General features: G+C 45.9%; 1 protein-coding gene across 1 annotated transcript in view; it reads left to right on the forward strand.

The window, feature by feature from the left end:
* The first annotated feature begins 6,607 nt into the window (after window positions 1–6,607).
* The window catches only part of FKBP5 (FKBP prolyl isomerase 5), a 125,440-nt gene continuing 108,276 nt past the window's right edge, over window positions 6,608–23,771 (forward strand). Inside the window, exon 1 of the mRNA XM_004617707.2 lies at window positions 6,608–6,765. The gene's annotated coding sequence lies outside the window, so the exon portion shown is untranslated. The remainder of the gene's footprint in view (window positions 6,766–23,771) is intronic.

Consider the following 23,771-nt stretch of genomic DNA (forward strand, 5'->3'; position numbering starts at 1 on the left):
ATCCCACAGATGAGTGCAATCTTTCTATGTCTGTCCCTCTCTTTCTGACTCATTTTACTTAGCATGATACTTTCCATGTTGATCCATTTACATGCAAAGTTCATGACTTCATCTTTTCTTACAGCTGCATAGTATTCCATTGTATAGATGTACCAAAGTTTCTTTAACCAGTCATCTGTTCTCGGGCACTTGGGTTTTTTCCAGATTCTGGCTATTGTAAACAGTGCTGCGATGAACATATAAGTGCAGATGTCATTTAGACTATACCTTTTTGTTTCTCCGGGAAATATTCCCAGAAGTGGTATTGCTGGATCAAATGGAGGCTCAATTTCTAATTTTTTGAGAAGCATCCATATTGTTTTCCAAAGGGGCTGGATGAGTCGGCATTCCCACCAGCAGTGTAGAAGAGAACCTTTCTCCCTACATCCTCTCCAACAGTGGTTGCTTTTGTTCTTTTGGATGTGTGCCATTCTCTGTGGTGTGAGGTGGTATCTCATAGTTGTTTTGATCTGCATCTCCCTGATGATTAGTGATGCAGAGCATTTTTTCATGTGTCTTTGGCCATTTGTAGCTCTTCCTTAGAAAAATTTCTTTTCATTTCTTCGCCCCATTTTCTGATGGAGTTGGATGTTTTCTTCTTGTAGAGTTCAGCCAATGCTTTATATACCCTTGATATCAAACCCTTATCGGATGGGTATTGGGTGAATATCCTTTCCCATTCTGTAGATTGCCTTTGTATTTTGGCCACTGTATCTTTTGCGGTGCAGAAGCTTCTTAGTTTACCCACTGTATTTTTTAAATAATGAAAAACAATTCAAAAAGTGATAGCCATGAAATTAATTAGCTATTCATTCCACGCTGGAGGGTTCTGAGTTTTTGAGGGGAGATCAGCAGATCTGGGCCCCCTCCCAGGGCTTCTTGGCCAGAGTTGAGGGTGGGGGAGCTGTTCAATATGAGGAACTGAGGATGCATTGCTGCTCAGACCCTGCAGTGTGGGGGGTTACCCTGGCCACCCTGGAGGGGCTTGGGGCCTCCAGGACCAAGATCAACAGTGCTTGGGGGCCCAGGGCTGCACCCAGCAATGCTCAAGGAATTGTGCAGTGCCGGGGATCAAACTAGGCTTGACTGTCTGAATTGCCTGCGCCTTAAATTCTGTACTATTTCTGGCTCCGGCTTGACTCTTAAGAAAGTCAATCCTTTAAGCACAGATTTGCCCAGGAAAAGGATAGGAAACTGAAGCAGGAAAGGGCCCCGTGGCAGTGAGTTCTTGGGAGTTGAAAAACCAACTAGTCCTAAAGCTGCCGGGGCTGGGGGAGGGCCGGGGGGGCAAGTGGGGGGAGGGAACTAAGGCCTTACACTGCTGCCAGCACAGACCCAGGGAAGGCTGGAGCCCTCTCCCCGAGGAATTGCAGCAGGAGCAAAGGCCTAGAAAGGAATGCCAAGAAGACCATCCACTGCTCCCAACTCGACCCCTTGGTAACCGTCCTAGCAACAGACTCTACCTAGCTAGGAAGTCTCACGTGGGGCAGTTTGAGAGAAACCCTATGAAAGCCAGCTTGGAGCAAAAGAGATGCGCACATGTGCTGCCCAAGTACATGAGCACACATACCCACGAGCACGTGTTGCTGCCGGGAGTATGGTACTCGATATCTGCATCTCCCATCTCTTTTTTTGGGGGGGCAGTAAAGGGGGCACAACCAGCTGTGCTCAGGGGTTACTCCTGGCTCTGCACTCAGGCATCACTTCTGGTGGACTCGGGGGACCATATGAAGTGCTGGGAATGGAACCTGGGTTGGCTGCATGCAAGGCAAGTGCTCTATAGCTCCAGCCCCAGACTTCCCCTCTTTTTTTTTTTGCTTTTTGGGTCACACCAGCAATGCACAGGGGTTAGTCCTGGCTCATGCACTCAGGAATTACCCCTGGTGGTGCTCGGGGGACCATATGGGATGCTGGGAATCAAACCCAGGTCGGCCACGTGCAAAGCAAATGCCCTACCCGCTGTGCTATTGCTCCAGCCCCCACACTTCCCCTCTTGAGATGTGTCCTTTCATACTTTAATGCTGGGATGAGTGTGTTTCTCTCCCTTTCTCTCTCTCTCTCTCTCTCTCTCTCTCTCTCTCTCTCTCTCTCTCTCTCTCTCTCTCTCTCTCAACATCTAAGATAAAAGTTGTTTTTCTTTTTCTTTTTTTGGGTCACACCCAGCGATGCACAGGGGCTACTCCTGGCTCTGCACTCAGGAATTACCCCTGGCGGTGCTCAGGGAACTGTATGGGATGCTGGGTATCGGACCCATGTCGGGTGTGTGCAAGGCAAACGCCCTCTCCTATGTGCTATAATTCCAGCCCCGCTGTCTTTCTTTACTGCTTGTCTCCTACAGAAAACTCCTTTTCTGCAAGGGAAAGGCAGCGGACGCGAGAGATCCGGGGAAGGTCTAGGACCGACTTTCCTGCAAAGAGCGAGGCTCAGAGCAGGTGCTTATCAGCCCCAGATTTCCCCAGCCACTTCCCCGCTTCCCCGGGGTGGCAGAGGTGGACAGAGAGAACAACAGCAGATTTCCTTCTCAAGAAGCCGCCATCTCTCTCCTCCCAACTTCACATAAGTCACCCGGGGGCCCCAGCAGCATCAAAAACAACTAGAGATCACTGCGCAGCAGCAAAGGGCCAGAGGGCTGAGTTCTAGCATCAGCTTCTCACCTCTTACTTGTACCCCCTGGAGCAAGTTGCCAAATTTCAGTTTCACAACTAATAAACCGGACTAGTAATTATGGCCTACCTGACTTGGCACTGGGGGGGCTCCCATGGATGCCAAAACCTGTGAACAAATATAGTGAAGGCTACATGATTTCCAAATGAAGCTTGCTTCCATACAACACAGCGTTACCACTTCTGGGAATATACCCTGGGGGCCCCAAGACAGAAATGCCATCTGCATTAACCTATGTTAAATTGCAGCACTATTCACAATAGCCAGAATCTGGAAACAACCCAAGTACCCGAGAACAGATGACTAGATAAAGAAATTAGGGTGCATCCACACAAGGGAATACTATGCAGCTATTAGGAAAAATGAAGTCATGAGGGGCTGGAGTGATAGCACAGCGAGTAAGGCATTTGCCTTGCACGCCACCAACCTGGGTTCAATTTCCAGCATCCCATATGGTCCCCCGAGCACAGCCAGGAGTAATTTCTGAGTGCATGAGCCAGGAGTAACCCCTGTGCATCAAAGGGTGTAAACGCCTCCTCCCCGCCCCCCCAAAAAAGAAAAAAAATGAAGTCATGAAATTTGTTTATAAATGGATGGTCATGGAGAGTATCATGCTGAGTGAAATGAGTCAGAGGGAGAGGGACAGACATAGAATGATCACATTCATTTGTGGCATATAAAAATACATAGTATGTGGGGCTGGAGCAATAGCACAGCGGGTGGGGGCGTTTGCCTTGCACGCGACCGACCCGGGTTCGATTCCCAGCATCCCATATGGTTCCCTGAGCACCACCTGGAGTAATGCCTGAGTGCAGAACCAGGCCCTAGGCACCTCATAGGGTCCGTCCCCCCTGCCCCCAACTCACCAGAAGTGATTCCTAAGTGCACAGCCAGGAGGGTCCAAAACCAAAAAGATTAAAATTAAAAAAAAAATACATGGTATGAGACTAATACCCAAAGACAGTAGAAACCAGGGCAGGAGGACTGGTCCACTATTAGAAGATCGCTACAAGTGTCGGGGTGAGGGGGAAGGCAGTTAGGGTAGAGAAGGGGCCACACTGACAATGATAGTTGGAAAGGATCACTCTGGAAAAGCACTCAGTGATGAAAGGAGGTACAGCGATATACATGATAGTTTGTCAGCACCTGGATTGCAAACCATAATGCCCAGAAGAAAAGAGAAAGAGAAAAAATGCATCAGCCACAGAGGTTGGAGGGGCAGAGGTTAGTGAGAGGGGAACTGGGGACATTGGTGGTGGGAAATGTACACTGGTGAAGGGACAGTGCTAGAACATTGTATGACTGAAACCCAATCATGAACAACTTCTTTGTAACTCTGTATCTCACAGTGATTCAATTAAAATTAAAAAAAAAAAAAGAAGAGGAAGAAGAGGAAAAAAGATTGAAGTAAGCTTTGGGCCGGGGAAATAGCACAGAGGGGAAGGGGCCCCTCCTATGGTTCCTTGAGCACCGCCAGGAGGAATCCCTGAACACAGAGCCAGGTGTGACTCCCCCCGACTAAAAAAAAATAAATATGATTTATCACAAATGTGCCCAGGGGTAACTACTAGTGACGGGGGGAGGGGAATGACAATCTAAATAGACAGGCTCCAGGGCAACATAAAAATGGGGAGCCCCTTGTTAAAAAATTGTTAGTCATTTCAAGACGGGGACCGGAGTACATTTAAAATAAGCGTGGGGGTGGGGGGGTGGGTGTGACTGTAAGGGTCACATGCCCTTGGTGACAGTTACTGCGGAGGGCTGCTGTTGCACTAAAAAGAGCTACATGCCCACCCCACCTCCAGGTGCCGGCAGCCCAGCCCAGGGTAGCGCTGAAAGCCGCAGGGCAGCAATGTTTAGGGAAATGCGCGCACACTTGTTTCCAAACGCTGAAGACGCTAGCGCAGGACCAGAGCTCGTGTGCGGTTTTTTTTTTTTTTTTTTTTTGAGAGAGTGGGTGGGACCAGCTCGGCTGCCATTGGAACTGTGGAACTGCCTGTTCCCCACAGACTCTGGCCTAGAAAAAAGAAAAGAAAGAAAGACAGAAAAAAAAAAAACCCAAACCCTGCAGCTGTATCTACAGGGCCTGTTGTTGTTTGCTGCGGTGTGTTACAACACAGCCTGGCAGCTTCCCGGAGCCTTTCACTCTTCCTTCTGGAAGAGTCTGGACCCTGAGCACGTGACATGGCCACACAGCCCTGCAGAGTTGCCCACACTGCTCCTTCCTTGGGGTTTTCTCCATCGTTGGGGTCTGCATGCTTTTCACTCATGCAGGTCCCCCAGTCCCTTTCCGTCTTCTTCCGCATCCTTCTGTTTGGCAAACACCCTCAGTTAAGACTCCATCTACGGGGCCAGAGAGAGAGTAGAGTGCGTAGGGCGCTTGCCTAGCACGTGGCCAACCAGGTTTGACCTCAGGCATCCCTGAGCACTGCCAGGAGTGATCCCTGGACACAGAGCCAGGAGTAACCCCTGGGCATTGCCAGGTGCAGCACAACCCCCTACCCCTACAAAAAGTAGACATCTAAGACTCACCTCTAGTCTCGCTTCTTGAATGAAACCTTGATCTCTCTCAGGAAGAGCCAACTGCCTCCTCCTGGGCTCCCTCCCCTGTGCCCCACGCAGGTATCTCTCACAGCCCTTGTAAGAGGCACAGTGAAGGGTCCTGTCTCGCAGGCAGAAGTTCTCAGAGTGGGACAATGCTTTCTCAGCCCCGGGTCTCCTGCACGTAACACACTATTGGTCACCATTGCCCAAGTGTAAGCAACTGGTGGATGTCCAGAGAAACGTTTGAACCACTGTTCCCTTGCTGAATGAGTGTATGCATACACGATTTTGGCGATTCTCCCTGACAGCTGGTAGGAAGGGAAGCCTCCAGACATTAGACAGGGATGCTGCCCTACGGGAGGGTTCAGTGTTGATTCCAGTTGATTTTTTTTTTTTTAGGTACCACCCTTGGAAGGCTGAGTATGGCACCACACAGGTCCTTTGTAGAAGGGGTACTTCCTAAGTACCTGCATAGCCTCAGAGTCATTCAGCACCGAAAGCACCTTTGAAATTAGATGAGGCAGCCAGTTGCGCTGAGACTTGAGGCTTCCAGAGGTGGTAACAAAGGACTAGCTATGGGACTTGGGTTTCTGTCTTCTTAAAATTATGGGGACAAAGCTGGTTATACAGGCAGATGCAGCCGCTGAAACTCCCAGGGAGAGCCTGGGGTGATCCCATCTAGTTGGAGGGGTCGGGACCCCAGTTGAAACTGAGTTTGCTCAGCAGGGCTTCTTTGCAGGAGATGGGGGTGGAGGGTGGGTCACATTGCCCCCAGGAGTGGGGCTTCTTGGTTTAATCTTCTGGGCGCTCATGTTTGAACAAAGCATGATCTTTCACAGTCATTGCGTGTTCAGAGGCAAAGGTTACGTGCTGAATTTCCCACCCCACCCCACCCCCCCAGTTCCGAGTGGGCATCCTTGGCTCCTTGAAGCTGTTTCCTGGCTTGACCTGAGTCTCCTTACCAGACAAAGAATCTGGACGGCCCCTCTCCATCCCCAGGCCAGAGCTTTCAAAGAGATGATTTTGCTGTGAAGTGAACTAGTTTGCTTCGGCATTACTTTCGCAGGGGGTTAGAAAGGGATGCTGATGCGGGGGGTGGGGGGTGCGGGCCAGCTTCCTCTGGCCCTTCTCTCCGGTCCCCAAAGGCCAAGGGCCAGACACGTGGGCTGGTGTGGAGAGGCGGAGGTTACACTAAGGCGGAGGTGCAAATGAACGAGGGGCGGGGCTTCATTTGCATAGACCGCCGGCGGCCGCCAATCCCGAGCGTCAGAGCCACAGCCCGCGCGCCTTTTGGGGGCGGACTGACAGCGGCGGGACCCTATGGAAGGCGGGTCCTGCGGCCCGCGGGGGCGGGACGGCGCCGGGCGCTGCCCGGGGGATTCGGGCCGATTCGCGGGCGCTGCCAGTCTCGGGCGGCGGCGTCCGGCGCGCGGGCGGCCTTCTGGGCGGGCTCAAGGGTGTGAGCGGCGCGCGGGGGAGACGGAGCGAGACTGAGCGGACCGGCCACCGCGGCTACAGGTACCGGCGCCATGGCTACTGGAGGGATGGGGCGGGCGGCCGAGAGCTGGGACGCCCTCCCTGGGCCGTCCGGCCGCCTCCCCGCCCCGGAGCGACGCGGCGGGCGCCCGCCGGACGGGGAAACCCCGCGTGCGGGACCCCCGGGCGCCTCCCCGGGCCGAGGCGCTCGGGGCGGCGCGGAGCTGAGCGGCGGCGCGCGCGCCCCGGCGCAGCCCCCCGCCGCCCCCTCCGCCCCGGCGAGGCTGCTTCTCCCCAGCGCGTCCCTCCCGGCTTTTGTTTCCCGCCCTGGGGGGGACCGACAGGTCCCGGCTCCGGGCTGGTGGGTCCTGCGGAGTCCCGGCGCGCGCCAGCGTGGCCGCCCCCCAAACACCCCCTCCCCCGCCCCGAGCGCCCCGAGGGAGCGGCGGGGACCCTCGGAGAAGCGCGCGCGGCGAGCGCGAAAACTTGGGCGTCCCCGGGCCGGGCGGAGCCGCGCGCTCACCTGGCCGGCCCGAGGAGCGGGGATAACGGGGCCGCCCGCACGCCCGGCTCTTTCGGTTCGCGCTCCCCGGGCGCCGCGGTGCGGGATGCGCGGTCCCCGCCTTCACCTGCCGCCCCGGGACGCGGAGCAGCATCGGCGCCCGCGGCCGCGCCCGGCTGCGAACAGGTGATCGCGCCCCGCCAGGTGAACGGCGGCGGTGGGGGGAAAAGTTGTCTCCGGGGCGCCCGCGCTGTCCGCTCCTGGGGGGCCGGGGACCTTAGAAAGAACAGGCCCGTCCCCCCCCCCCCACTTTCCCGCGGGCCACCGCACGGGGCTCATTGATCCAACGCATCGGAGCGCGCGAGGGTGCGGGCGGCCGGGCGGTGGCCTGTTCTCGCCCTCTCTCCCCTGGACCCGCCGGCGGGAGCCTGTCGGCGTCTTTGCAGCGCTTTTCTGCAGCGGTGGCAAGAACACAGCGGAGGGACAAGTTGTAAAGACAGAATGCACAGCGCCAGATAGCCGGCCCGAGCCGTTCGGGACAGCGTGTCCAGCGTTTGGCCGCCATTCAGTAAATTCTGCACCCAGCACTTGGAGCTCGTGGTTTTGGATGAACTTTTCAGGAGTGTGTTTTCCAGCGAATAAGGCTTAGCTTTGAATGGGAGCTTTCTTTTTGCCTCGCTGAGAAGAGGGAGAAAAAAAAAAAAGGACCTAGACAGGAGTGTTTATTTTTATTGTCTTCCCGTTTTGTTAGGTTGGGGACAAGGGAATAAATGTGCCAAAGAAGGCAGGGTTCTCTTTCTTTTCTTTCTTTATTTTTTTTTTTAAAGGAAGGCAGAGTTTCCAGTATTTTTAATAGTCCGTGGGAGTTCTGTCCCACACACCCACTAAAAAAAATTTTCTTTAACTTTTGAGAAGTGTAGTAGCTTTTTCTCTTAGAATGTAAATCAAAATTCAAGGGTAGACTTGAAAAAAATTCTTTGTTCTCACGGGAAATCTTTGTCATACTTGTATTTATCATTTTCCCGTGTTGATTTTCCCATTGCATTTATCATTTTCCCGGTTGATCATGGCTAAAGAATTTTACAATGATGGCCCGGATCCGTTTAGGACATCTTTAGAAATAATATTTTTTAAAACAAGGTTCTTAGTAACAGTCATTTATGGCAAACACCATTTAGCTTACTCAACTTAAAAAAAATAGGTGTCTTGTTTGACTCTGACTTAAGAGATACCGTTTTAATTCTTTGTGTGTGTGTGGTAAGGCATGCATGTCCTTTAGCACCGAGCCACATTGGCCTCTCATTTAATTTCTTTAAAACAAAAGATATTTAAAAATTTAGTTATCCTACTTTGTTATTGGCACATGGATGGTAATTTTACTTAACCAGTTCATTAGTAACTTCTAAAGACACTAACCACTGGGCTAGTTGTGACTACATGAGATTAAAAAATTAAGATGGTCTTTTATAAAATGTTTAAGTTCTCTAAAGCAACAGGTGTATCTGATATGCGGTCTTTGTTTTCCCATTAGTTAACCAAACAATTTTGTTTCTGAATCTTTATCTTTTTTTTTTCTTTTTGGTCACACCTGGCGATGCACAGGGGTTACTCCTGGCTCTGAACTCAGGAATTACCCCTGGCCGTGCTCAGGGGACCATATGGGATGCTGGGATTCGAACCCGGGTCGGCCGCGTGCAAGGCAAACGCCCTACCTGCTGTGCTATTGCTCCAGCCCCAATCTTTATCTTTTTTTTTTTTTTAAATTATGGGACCTTGGGTGAAATTTTAATATTTCTTTTTCTTGTTTGAAAAAAGACTTTGTGTCTGTGTGTGCTGCCTGGGATCAAATCAGGGCCTCACACATGTAAGGCAAGTGTTCTACCAATAAGTAGCATACCTGGCCCTTAAAATACATTTTAAAAAGCTAGGGCCAAGAGTATGGGTCAGTGGTATAAGACTTGTCTTGCATGTTTAAGACCCTGGATTTGATACCCAGTTGTGGCCCTCCACACCAACACAGACACAAAATGCTAGAAAAATTTTAACCAGCTTAATGTGAAACACCTAAAATGTTGAATACGGCTAGTACATAAATCTTCTGTTTTCTGTTTGATTTTGGTTTGGAAAAGAACAGCTCTTTGGGGGCTAATTCTCTTTCTAAAGGCTTCTTATAAGGAATCATCTAGAAAAGAGCAAACATCCTTTTTTCTATAGCTATAGAAGTTATTTTTACTAAATTTGAGTTGCTCTTTTTTTTTCATGTTGGACCACACCCAGCTGTGCCCAGGGCTTATTGCTCCTGCCTCTCTGTTCTGAGGTCATTTCTGGCTGGGCTCAGGGGACCAACTCTAGTGTTCGGGATTGAACCTGGTTGTGTCCTGTCAGCTGTATTCTCTCTCAGACCCTGAGTTGACTTTTTGATGGGAGTAAGAGAGTAGATGAGTTGAACAGTGAGTAATTCCTCATACAAAATGGGTTTAATTTAGAATACTTATTTGTAAGTAGGAATTTCATTGTTAACAATATTCTACTGTGAGGAGTCTTTTTTTTGTTTTTGTTTTTGTTTTTGGGTCACACCCGGCAATGCACAGGGGTTACTCCTGGCTCTTCACTCAGGAATTACCCCTGGCGGTGCTCAGGGGACCATATGGGATGCTGGGATTAGAACGCGGGTCGGCCGCGTGCAAGGCAAACGCCCTACCCGCTGTGCTATCGCTCCAGCCCCTACTGTAAGGAGTCTTAAAAGGGACTGACAGTTGTTTTGGATAGTACTGTTCTTCATAAGGTATAGGACTATATTTGCTTAATTGTTATGCAAATTAGAACATTGATGAGACTTAAAGACACTATAAGTACAAGCATTTTTAGGAACTCTAATTATAAAATGCATTCTAAAATAAAAAGTACATTTTCATACTTGTTTTTTAGCTTTTTTAAAATTAGATTTGTGTCCACATTAACTTGTGGTTGACCATGTCACAAAATTATCAGCCACATTTTAGTTTCAATATTGAGCATCAGTTGAATTCTCGCATTTACCCTGTAAACATTGTCAATGTTTCCACATCCTCAGTTGTGGATCCTTTTGAGTTCTGTTATAGGCAAATTATTTCTAATAAGTAAAGACCCGAAAGATAGGACTATATATTAAGGCAAGCGTCACGAATAAACAAAATGACACAATGACACTGCCAAGGCCTCGTATGTTCTATTTAACAAGAATTTGCAAGATATACTTGGCACTGACTATCATCTATAGGTCTTTAATGTATTTCCTTCCCAAAATTCCCACAAAGAACTATATTGTAAATATTTTTGCACACCAAATTCTGTAATTATTTGAGCTAAGCAATAAGATATACAGTTTATAATTCTCCTTAACCTGCCGGTTGTTAATTAGATTGTTTTTCCTTATTTAATATTTCTAGGTTTTTCTGCAGTGTTTTGTGTGTTGTTTTGTTTGGGGGCCATACCCAGCAATGCTGAGGATTTACTCCTGGTTCTGTGTTCAGGGAACACTCCTGGCGGGTTCAAGGGACCAGATGGGGTACAGGGATTGAACTCCGGTTTGGCCACATGCAAATAAAGCGCCCTACCCTCTGTACTATCTCTCCAGCTCCTTTGGTGTTTTGTTTTGTGGTTCTTTTTTTTTTTTTTTTTTTTGCATCACGCCCAGTAGTACTCAAGAGTTTACTCCTAGCTCAGTGCTTCATCTTGACCTGTGCTCAGGGAACCGAAGCATATCCTCCAGTCTGTTACACTCTCCCTGGCCCCCTACAGTGGACTTTTTTTTTTTTTTTTTGACATCAGGAAGTATTAGGAGGGCTTACTCCTGGTTCTGTACCCAGGGATCACTCCTTGTGGTAGTGGGGGATTGAACCTGGGTTGACCACATGCAAGGCAAACAGCTTAACCCCAGTACTGTCTCTTTTGCCCTCTATAGTATGTTTTTCAGCTTTTGACATTTATCTCTAAAATTGTAAAGAAAATTAAATTTACACACATTGGAAACTGAGTAGATATTGGTATATAAGTCACAGAACTCTTGATTTAAAAACAACAGCCACATGGGGGCTGGAGCGATAGCACAGCGGGTAGGGCGTTTGCCTTGCACGAGGCCGACCCGGGTTCGATTCCCAGCACCCCATATGGTCCCCTGAGCACCGCCAGGAGTAATTCCTGAGTGCAGAGCCAGGAGTAACCTCTGAGTGTCGCCAGGTGTGACCCAAAAAGCAAAAAAAAAAAAAAAGAAAGAAAAAGAAAAAAACAACAGCCATATTAAAGTGTGCTTGAATTTGCAAATAAATAATATTTGCTCTGGGAGAACAGTTCTGCCAAATAAGACAGGTTATAATAATTGATAGTAGGGCCAAAAGTAGCCTTATAGGTTAACAGGCTAGTAAGAATATTTTAGCAATATTTGAAACTAAAATTCCAGTTCTCATAATAACTTGTGATTTATGAAGTTTGTTTTAAGTATTGATCAGCATTCAGCTGAAATTTGTAAGACCATAATCCTTTCTGGAGCAAGTTCATTTTGTGCTTAATTTAGTAATTACTTCTTGGTTTGAAGGGGGAAACATTTGGTTAATGAGAGTGAAGGACCACCAGAGGGAGTGTGGGGGCACACATTTGCGATACTTTCCTTCTGTCTTTGGTGCAGAAGAAAAACATTTTCAGAATAATGCTTTTGATACATCTGTGCATCTTTCGGGTCTGTAAATTTCATTTTATTTGTTTATTACTTTTGGACCATGCCCAGCTGCGCTCAGGATTGACTCCTGGCTTTTTGCTCAGCAATTTCTTCTGGCAGGATCAGCCATGGTGGTGCTTGGTGGGCCAGAGATGGAGATGCTGGAGAATGACGGAGGGTCAGCCAAATGCAAGGAAAAAGTCTTAACCCCATATAGTGTCTTTGGTCCTGAACTTTTAATAAGAAAAAAAAACAAAACAAAAAACTCGTTTTGTCTGAAAATAAAATCTTTTAATTGGAAATTAGATAGTGCTTTAATAATACTGAAAAGGGGATTTGCTGGCTTTTTTTTTTTTTTTTTTTTTGCTTTTTGGGTCACACCTGGCGATGCACAGGGGTTATTCTTGGCTCTGCACTCAGGAATTACCCCTGGCGGTGCTCAGGGGACCATATGGGATGCTGGGATTCAAACCTAGGTTGGCCGAGTGCAAGGCAAATGCCCTACCCGCTGTGCTATCGCTCCAGCCCCTGCTGCCTTTTTTTAAACTTAATTTTTATGCTGCTTCTTAATCAGATTTTATGAGAACATATTTCTAGGAAGAAAGAGTATCCTGAAAATGGTTCGAGGGAGAACCGACTGGTTGCCGAGGGGCAGACAATGCCACTTTTTCGCTGGACTTGCCTCCTCGTGGTAAAGGCCCACTATTATTCTTACTAGCCAGTTTGGTCTCTTCATTCCTTTGCTTTTGGGCCACTCCTGGGGTGCGTAGGGGACCAGATGCAATGCTAGGATCGACCTGCGGTTGACTGCATGCAGAGCAGGTAACCCCTGTACTGCCTCTCCAGCCCTCTTTTATTTCTTTTTTTTTTTTTTCTTTTTGGGTCACACGCGGCAGTGCACAGGGGTCATTCCTGGCTCATGCACTCAGGAATTACCCCTGGCGGTGCTCAGGGGACCATATGGGATGCTGGGATTCGAACCTGGGTCAGCCGCGTGCAAGGCAAACGCCCTACCCGCTGTGCTATCACTCCAGCCCCCCTCTTTTATTTCTTAAGCTTAGTGTATCACTACATTGACTCTGTTTCTGATTTTTTGTTTGCAGGATGAACAGGGATTGGGTCACATTTGGCTGTGCTCAGGGGGTACTCCTGGCTCTGTGCTCAGGGTTCATTTGTAGCTGAGCTTCGGGTGCCGGGGATCGAACCAGATTTGATGCTGTGCAAGACAAATGCCTTAATGTCCCTGTACTCTCTCTGGCCTTATTTCAGATTGTGTAATTTCTCCTTTTAAGTTCTAGTTCCTCCCCCCCCACCACCACCCCCTAACCCCACAAGGATTATGTTGATTTAGTTAGGAAGCAGAAAGTTATCCCTGTGTGTTCCTAAAGTAAAATGAACTTTGTCTTCCCTTGTAAGAGTACTTCATTCAGCATTATATGTAACAGTAATTTTTTTTTTAATTGGCGCAGGGGACTGGTGGTGTGCTCAGGGCTCACACCTGTCTTGGGAATCATTCAGTGCCAGGCACCACACCTGGGTTTCCACATGAGAAGCCCTATGAGCCATCTCCTGAACCTCACAGAAGATGCTTTCGGGGCCACACCCATCTGTGCTTAGCGCTTACTCCTGGCTCAGCACTCAGGAATCAGTTCTGGTGGGGCTCGGGGGACCATGTGGGGTGCTGGAGATTGAACCCCGGTTGGCTGCGTGCAAGGCACGTGCACTGCCTGCTGAGCCATCTCTCCAGCACCCCCGCCCCAAAACATAATTTTTAAGGCCTGGGTAACTTTTTAAGCCAACGTGGTAATAGAAAACTTCAAATCACTTAGCTCAGAATAACCTGGTGAGGAACCCCACAGCCTAGGCATGTAAGGCGTTTAAACAGTAGGCTTTCAGAGACCAAGAAATGGCCCAGGACAATGGGCCCAAGGGCTTTGCTGTGATGAAAACACCAAATGTCTAGAACACATTCCCAGGGCTTCCTGGTGTTATTATGACTCAAAGTAAGGTCTGTGGATTTACAGGAAAATTCTTATTCTGGCTCTTCTCCCTGCACTGTCCTCTTGGTTCCCATCAAAAGCCCTCCTTTGCTAAAAGTGGCATGGTACTCTGTTTCGTTAATTTCCTCCTTTACAGGCACCTGGAATTGACATTAGTCAGAAAGATAGGAGCCTGAGCTTAGCTGAGAAGAGACAAACGACAAAGGGGAAACTGGTGGTACCCATTGCACTTCCTGTTCGCAGTCACTCAGCCTTCTGAAGGTGCTGAGCCCGATTGTTCTCCAGATTCTATTTTATCAGCATGGCTTGCTTCCCTTCTCTCTTCCTTTTGCTCCCGTAGGAACCAAGACCCAGTTGAAGATGACTAACTTCGGCAGGGTTAAGAGAATGAAAGTTTATATTGTTTTAGACAACCTACAGTAGCTAATTATTTCTTCTGTGGAACCAGAGAATACAGACATTTTGAGGTTTTTGCAAAAGTAACTTGAATGTTTTCCTAACTGGAAAACAGAAAGGAAAAAGACCCCATTCCTAGGGTGGCCACTGTGATAAGGATAGGGATCAGGATGTGGTATGGACACCTCCAGGGCCACCCAGCTAAGGCCACACCCAGTGATGCTTGGGATAGGTCAGTGTGCAGCGCCTGGGGCTGAAGGAGGTAAGGGGTAGACTTTTAAGAGTTGTAATAGGAGGGGGCTGGAGTGATAGCAACAGCGGGGAGGGCGTTTGCCTTGCACACGGCCGACCCTGGTTTGATTCCCAGCATCCCATATGGTCCCCTGAGCACCGCCAAGAGTAATTCCTGAGTGCACAGTCAGGAGTAACCCCTGTGGATTGCCGGGTGTGACCCAAAAAGCAAAAAAAGAGTTGTAATAGGGACCAGAGCAGTAGTACAGTGGGTAGGGCATTTGCCCGACCTGGGTTTGATTCCCAGTACCCCATATGGTCCCCTGAACCTGACTGGAGTGATCCTTGAGCACAGAAGTAGGAGTAAGCCCTGGGTACTGCCCCAAAACAAAACAAGGAGTTGTAATAGTGCATGAAATATTTGGCCTTTTTAAGCTTCAGTTTCCTCATCTATAATTCTGGGGGAGGCAGTGTTAATACCTTGGGGTTGTTACATGTTTAAATGAGACAAGTGCCTAGTCTAAAGTTCACTACATATCTGTAATGTTAAATACTATTATATATTTTATTAAAAAGCTTCTCTGTGCCAGGTATTTAGTTCTGTTAGTTTCTGAGTTGTATTACAGAATAAGCCAAGATCCTGTTCCAGGAAAAGACAACTACATATGCACAAAAAGATGATTAACTCGGGGCCAGCGTGATAATCCAGTGGGTAGGGCATTTGTTTTGTACATTGCCAACCTGGGTTTGATCCCTGGCATTCCATATGGTCCCCCAAGCAACACCAGGAGTGATTTCTTTCCTTATTTCCCCCTTAAATGTAGGAGTACTGCTATTTATTCAGCCACTGATTAAACTGAAACAGGTATGAACTCCACATTACTTTTAAAAATTTTTTAAAAATTTTATTTTCATAAAGTTGTTCACAATAATTGTTTAAAATCAACGTTTCAACACCAATTCCACCACCATTGCACATTCCCATCACCAATATTTTCAATTTTCCCACCACCACCACCCAAACCTGCCCCATAGGGACAGATGCTAAATAATTTATTTTGTATTGCTTGTTATGAATAGTATGAGATGTTGTGCAGCTGCAAAAGCGGCCAGGCACTCCTGTAATTAAATTTGTTTTTAAATTATTTCGGGTCCAGAGGCATCTCTGCAGTGTGCTGCTCTCTTTCGAGATTCGTTTGTGACTCTTTGAATCATGGCCGTTAATGCCCTTAAATAGCACCCAGGGGCAATTTGTGAGCATGACTGCCAGGAAACCAGCATGGGGGAGGTCACTCGTTCTGACTCCTAGAAGCCTGGAGTTTTCAGTCACTAGTCCTGCATACCTGGGTTTTTCAGCAGATTCATCCTCATATTTGGGGCCTTGGGACGAGTCTGTGAAAGTCAGTGGTGAGAGTGGCAGCAGTTCAATTCTGGAGGTTTGTGGCTGCCGGGGTTCATTGGGAGCCGGTGAGGGACACACCACCACCCTCCAGAATGCCCTGGTGAAATCAGCCTGACGCAGGGTGGGGAGACATCTCTGGTGTGCTGTCCTCTTCCAAGATTCATTTGTGAGTCTCTGATTCATGGCCATTAATGCACTTAAATGGCCTGATTTTCATCTCTTTTGAGATTTATTTATGGGTTTCTGAAGCAAGGCTGATAAATGAGCTTGTATAGCTGAGCCGCAGGTGGTTTGTGGGCATGATCCCCACATACCTAACTTGTGGCTGTTTAATTTCTCGGGAAAGTTAGTCCCAAGTTGTTGGGATCTGGCCTGATGCACAGCGGCAATCTTGGGGTATCAGGAAGCCTGAAAGCACCACTAAGCAGCTGTTGCACTCACCCCGCAGGTGCAGTTAAAAAAAAAAACAAACCCTAGGAGAGATTTCTAAGTGCAGAGGGAGGAGTAACCTTTGACCAACACTTAGTGTGACCCTAAAAGCCAAAAATAAATAAATAAATAAAAAGATAAATAACTCAACATCCACAGTGCTTTGTGCTGAGTGCTTTGCTTAAGGAACCAGGAGGCAAAAGTAATTCCTGAATAGACGAGAACTTCAGGAAGATAACAAAATTTGACTTGAGGGGTTGGAGAGATCACACAGTGGGCAGGATGCTTGCCTTGCATGCAGCTGAACAGGGTTCAATTTCCGGGGCCCCATATGGTCCCCTGAGCACTGCCAGGAGTGATCCCTGAGTGCAGAGCCAGAAGTAAGCCCTGATTACCACTGGGTGTACCTTCCCATGCCCTCACCCCAACTTTTACTCTTCCTCCCAAACAAAAAAATAATTAAGAACAAAGACTAACTTGTATTTTCCTTTTTTTTTTTGGTTTTTGGGTCACACCCGGCGATGCTCAGGGGTTACTCCTGGCTCTGCACTCAGGAATTACTCCTGGTGGTGCTCAGGGGACCATATGGGATGCTGGGAATCGAACCCGGGTCATCTGCATGCAAGGCAAATGCCCTACCCGCTGTGCTATCACTCCAGCCCCTGGACTTGTATTTTTAATCACTAGTTAGCTGGTTAATGGATAGGTTTCTTAGATCTTAACTGCCCTTTGAGAATCCAAGCTCTGTGTAATCTTAACTCCTTACTTTCCTCTTACGGTTGTTGTGAGAATCAAACAAGTTGGTGTTGGCGAGCACTTAGAACATGGGTAGATAAAATTTAGGAGGGAGGATGCATTTCAGATCAAACAATGAAAATGAAGGAGAAATATCTTTAGTTTGTTTGAAATGATGAATCCAATTTGACTGGAGGGAATCACTGTTTGGAAAATAGTAGGTTGGGTGGAATTAGGATCATTAAATTAGGGGATTTAGGGGCTGGAGCGATAGCACAGCGGGTAGGGCGTTTGCCTTGCACCGGCTGACCCGGGTTTGATTCTCAGCATCCCATATGGTCCCCTGAGCACCACCAGGAGTAATTCCTGAGTGCAGAGCCAGGAGTAACCCCTGTGCGTCGCTGGGTGTGACCCAAAAAGGGGGAAAAAAATTTAGGAGATATAGCAAATTTTCCATATGTACTGGGGGTAGATTTCTTTGTTTACTTATGACGCACTCTTGTGTGTTATAGATAGTATTTCTGGGTCTGTATCTCTAGCATTTTCCATAGTCCCTCTGATTTCAATATAGCTAAAATTGCAGTTTTCTAAGTTTTGATAATGAAGCTCATTTTCTGAACCATTATGCCTCTTTAATTTTTCCATTCCATTTTGTAAATATGTTTTTGGCTAACTTTTTTCACTCCATGGTCTAGTGTACAGAATCCCATTTCTTTTCTCAAAAGTTTAGTGAATTTCTGTTTTTTCTCTGTCTTCAGATACACAAGTTTAGAGACCCAGTCACCAAAACTATAAAGTGGAATGAACCAGAGAGAGAGGCAAAGGAAGGGAAGGAGATATTCTCGTCAGCCATCTAGTATTACAGATGAGGACATTGAGGTCCAGAGAAAGTACAAATACATGCTCAAAATCTGCAGCTAATTAATGGCCAGGCCTGCATCTTTTCAGGTTAAACTAGAGTTTGCTTTTTTTTTTTTTTTTAACTGTCAGCTGAACATAAATCTCAACCATCTGGGTGGGAACTAAAGTAGGAGTATCAGTAATTTTTCTGGTATCAGAAATAACGTACCAGTTCGCTCTTACTAATGAGGAAAGTCACCGTTAGATTTCTTGTCGGGGGAGTGGGAGCAGATTATAGGCAGAGCTCAGAAGCCCCAGGAGCAGCTCCCGGCAATACTGAGTGGGTTTGATGGATCCGGGCTGGAGCCCAGTGGTGCTGGTGGGGGGGGGGGACGGGAAACTGGGGGGCACATACAGTGCTAGGGATTGAACTTGGGACCTTGAGCAGAACCTGCAAGGCACATCCTCCAGACCTTTGAGCTAGCTTCCTGACCAATGAACGTTCCTTTTCCCCTACCCTCTGCTGGTGGTGTGGAACCCAGGGCCTCTCCGTGCGCAAGCCTTGTGTTCTCCCTCTGAGCTTTTACCCCTTAGCCCTATCAGGGCTTACTCCTGGCTCTGCACTCAGGAAGTACTCCCAGCGGTGCTCGGGGGACCATAGAGGATGCCGGGGATCGAACCCGGGTCAGCCGCGTGCTAGGCAAACACCCTACCCACTGCCCTATCACTCCGGCCCCAGCATTATGGTTCTTCAATGTTTAAAACCAAGATTTGAAAATCAGCTTTAAGAAGATAACATCTTTTTTCACTGTTAGGATTACATATCATAAACATAGTTATGCTGTAAACTTAGCTGTCTCCAAAAACTGCACTCACACAGAAAGTTTTTTTCTTCCCAGTGATGGGAAGATTACTGTGAGAAGTTCGAACTGTTCCTTGCCCTGGGTCTCGGGCGTTCGAATAATTGCCGGTAACGAGAAGCTTATTTAAGCCAAATGTTCCCACCTATAGGGCCAAGGTGATGGGCCATTGCCTTGTACTTCGGGTCCAGTTAGGCTCCTTCGGCATTTCTGAGAACCGGGCCACCTGGTCAGCTGTGGGCTACCCAGGATATTTTAAGGGGGAAATTCCATATACGGGGGTCCCGTGGCACGAGATATGTGGGGGAGGCCGCACAGGAAAGAAGCAAAGTTAGAAGAGGACCATGGGTAGGAAGGGTTGAGAAATACAGTTCCGTTCAGAGGTTCCCAAATTCGGCCAGAGTGGATGCGACGGTGCAGCCAGGAGTTGGGTGCTTGACCTGGGTTTGATCCCTGGCATCCATTTGGTCCCTCAAACCTGCCAGGAGAGACCCCAGAGTGCGGAGCTAGGGGTAAGCCCTGAGCACCCCTGGGTGTGGCCTCTAAACAAACAAACAGAATATCAAAACTCACTTGGCTATTACTCCCTCTTTGGAAATACAGTACTCTCTCTCTCCAAGAAATCTACCTTCTTTAAGTAAAGGAACAGAACCCCCTCACCCGCACCCCCCCCCCCCACACACACACATTGATTCCACCTTAGACTACCACCATCCCCTCTGCATTTCCTGGGGCACCCCCCTCTCCCTAGCAGAACCATACTTCGAGGACTACTGCTCTAGTTGCTTAGTCAAAGTATTTTTATTCCCTGTTTACAGAGGTTATTTTCCCCTCATATATGAATAATGTCAGTTCCTAATCACTAAGTCACTGTTACACTGCTTCCATTTTCCCTTAGAAATGTATTGTTTTTGTATTGTTTTAACTTTGGCAGGATGCCATTCCTGCATTTTGAAAATTTTCGTGGTATACAGATAGATACCTTTTGACCTCCTTAAGCATAATTTTATGATGGAATCATTTTGCAGCCAACAATCTTTTCATGTTCTATCATCTTTCCCATGATTAACCAAAGAAAAATTGGCAGTTTATATAAAAATGCCCCAGACCTTTGCTCATCCTGCCTTATTCCTTAAATTTAAAAAAAAAAAAGCTAGATTGGACTAGATTAGTTTTTACCGAAATGCTCGTTTTTATTTTCAAAACGACAGAATTCAAATATATAGTCCACAAATGTCTAAACGCACAGGGATGGATTCAGACCTTGACACCACACACATGCTCACATAAAACATTTTCCCCCAAGTCATTACTGCCTTGGATCAGATCAATTCTGTTTTCCATGCGTTGGTTTCTTTTTTCCTGTCTTTATTTTTCTGAAGGGAGAGGAAGTTTTTCCCCTCCATGATCCACTATGCTTACTTTGTATTTGAATAGTTAAACAGTTTCTTTGGGGCGAGGGAGATGACTCAAAGGTCTGGAATCTGCGGTTCGATCCCCGGCACCACGTGGTCCCCGGAGCACTGTTGGGTGTGCCTCCAAGAGGATACAAAGAACATTATAACAAAACAGAAACAATGTCTCTTATTTATTGCTGTAGGGAGGGGAGAAAAGTGCTTGAAAATTCTGGGTTTTTTAATAGGGCTGTGTGTGTGTGTGTACAGATTTCCCTAGCCCTCTTCTTCCATATACTATGTAGGATTTTATGTTTCTGTTTTTGAAAATGTTTTTGTGTTGTATATTGTAGCTTGAAAGAAATTTATTAAGCTCTATATTTGAGTGGTTGCTAGCCTTTCTAATCTAACTTTACATAGTGATAAATGCTGTTACCATCAATCTTAGACAGTTTTTTTGGTAGCATAACTTCTTTTAGGTATAAGCCTGCAGATTTCAGACATTGAAAGAGGATAATTGTTTTTTTGCTACTTTCATAATAGAATTATTTGGTTGCCTGGCTTCTTCATTTTATTGTAATTTTGTTTTTGTAGCTACTAAAAATGGAAAGCTTTAATATCATCTTACATATTTTTGTGTTCAGAATGTTGACTTGTAATGCTGTACATCTGAAATTGATGTTATAAGCCAGTGTTGCTTTAATAAAATTTTTTTTAGTGTTTTCATTTTTTCCTCATTTTTAATATGATTATAGGTATTCTGTTTTGGGTTGCTGTTTCTTTTCATATTTTTTATTTTATTCATACTTTCCTGATCTCCATTTAACAAACTTTTATATTATGCAGAACATTACCAGTTGTGTATGTAAATATAATTTCTAAACAAGTGTGACTGAGTTTTATTCTCTATAAGATTCTCAAGTGATTTAAATATTTTTATAAGTATGAGAATATGGATAACAGCATTAAGATTTTAATATATTTTGTATAACTTAATTATTTTTAACAATCATCTGGCTTTGCCAGATCAGTTTAAAAACATTCAAAAACCACTAATCCCTTAATTTGGTATCTTTCATTTACTAATTTGTTTTGGGCCTTTTGTAATTTTATTATTTTATTTAAAACATTTGCCAATGGATTTTTATAAAAATGAATCATGAACTCTGTAAAATAATTAACTTTAAAAGAGGAAAATATTTCAGAACCTGTAATTTATGTAAACTGGGTTAATATGTTGTACAGTGATATGAAGATAACATCCTTTAATTTTTTTGTAATTTATATTTTATTAATTGAAAGGATTTAATAGTTTGTCATTAAACCAAAAAACACAAGGACCATTAAAGATAAAAAAACAAAGAGAAGCATAAATTACTTGAGAAATAAATGAGCAGAATGAAATAGAGTAGAAAGAAATCTTTAGACATAATCTGAGGCAAGAAAGTTTCTATATTTGAACATTAGCTTTAGCTCTGAGCTTCTTGGCAAGTAAGAGAGAAAAAGAAGCAGGATGAGTTTCATAGTTATTGTTTGATAAAAGAAAACTTACCAGTTTTTTAGATGAGAGAAAACTTTCTCCAAATTCGAAGTTAGGAAAGGCATTTGTAAAATGAGTTCTTGTATAAGGAATATTTATATTTCCATTTTTGAAAATTGCTAGGTTCTGGCTCCGGTTAGCCGCTATGTACCATTTATGTGTTCTGTAATTGCATTTGGTCTTATTAAGTTCATGTCCACCGCTGTCATAAGTGGAAATAACCATGGCTAGGGTGTGTTTATGCATTGCCTTAGTGTTATAGCCATTGACGAACAGGAAACTGAAAGCTAAAAGTTCAGGAAATGTATTGTATTTAGACTGTAGAAAAAAACACATATATGATCCTTGACTGAAATCCATGGACATTTGGGACGGAAACATTTGCATATGTGTTTAGAGATGAATATTATGGAGTCTTATAACAATGCTGTCAGATGCTTCCATATGATAATAGATACAGTATGTGCGTTGAAGGCCAGGAAAATTGTGCAATGCTAGAAAAAATGTGGCAGATTGTTGTATGTGTTCAGCTATACTCTTTCAAGAAGCAAAACAGCCGGCACATCAGTTGAATTCTTCAAGGATGTCTTATTTTCAGAATTTTGGTTTTAGTTTAGTTCCAAGGAAGGAGGAACGGTTCCTGTTTTAGAATGTCTTAGGAAGTTCTAATTTTATTTTTTCATATTCGAGTGAACTTTGTTTCCCTATAATTTATGTATGTACTTTTCAGCTTAGTGTGGAAATGAAAATGACTAATTGATTAAAAATAATTTTAAAAGTTCCGCTATCTTCAGTATCATTTAAATGCCTCAGAAAAAATACATGAAATGCCTGTAAGGGATTGAAAAAAAAAAGTTACTTGTAAAGTTATTTGAAATTTCTTTGTCAGAGTACATGTTAGATATATATGCGTGGTAACCTGTGTTTTCTTACTGTTTCTATACTTGGCTGTTTTCACAGGATGTGATTTCTATGGATTTGGCATGCTTATTCTTTGAGACAAGGGAGAATTTTTTTCCCTTAGGAGCCACTCCCAGCATTGCTCTCGAGCTCCTGTGTTTTCGGGGGGATTGACACTCAGGGCCTCGAATATGCCAGGCTTCTGCTCTCCCCTTTAAGTTTTCTCCCTGCCAAGCACCCACTTTTAAAACCTTCTTAGAAATATGACTGTTTCTAATATTTTTTTTTTGGGGGGGAGGGCGGTTAGGAGAGTTGACTTACCGCTGACTCTGCAGTCAGCAATCACTCCTGGCAGTACTTGGGGGACCATGTGGGATGCCAGGAATCGAACCCAGGTCGTCTGTATGCAAGGCAAGCGCCTTACCTGCTGTACTGTCTCTCCAGTCTCAAATATTTTTCTGTTGCTGTCTCAGTGTTTTTGCCTTTTGTGGGAATATACATGACTTTCAATGCCAGTTTTGTCGTTTGAAATGATAATAATACAACATTCAAGGGCTGCATTAAATGAGGATTCCATTTTATGAAGTTTTTTTTTCAAAGGAAAGGACTATGATATGTTGGGCTGGAGCGATAGGACAGTGGGTAGGGCGTTTGCCTTGCACACACACAACCGACCCGGGTGTGATTCCTCCGTCCCTCTCGGAGAGCCCGGCAAGCTACATAGAGTATCCTGCCCGCACAGCAGAGCCTGGCAAGCTCCCCGTGGCATATTCTATATGCCAAAAACAGTAACAGCAAGTCTCACAATGGAGACACGGTACTGGTGCCCGCTCGAGCAAATCGGTGAACAACGGGAGGACAGTGCCACAGTGCTACATGATACGTCAGTGAGTGTAGTCAGTCTCCTCTTTGAAGTAAGAGGATCCTTTGATGACCGATTTGGTTTTGTTTGCTTTCGTGTCAGACATTCACCTCTGAACTGTTTTTACTTTGATTTTTTTGTGTCACCCAAGTGGTGCCCAGGTGCAAGTCCCAGCTTGGTACCAAGGGATTGTTTGGTGCTGAGATTTGAATCTGAGCTTCCCCTATGAAAATCGTGCCCTTCCCCAGAGCCATCCTTGCGGCC

The sequence above is a fragment of the Sorex araneus genome, chromosome 2 (genome assembly GCF_027595985.1).
Source record: "Sorex araneus isolate mSorAra2 chromosome 2, mSorAra2.pri, whole genome shotgun sequence".
In the NCBI taxonomy this organism is placed as follows: Eukaryota; Metazoa; Chordata; class Mammalia; order Eulipotyphla; family Soricidae; genus Sorex; species Sorex araneus.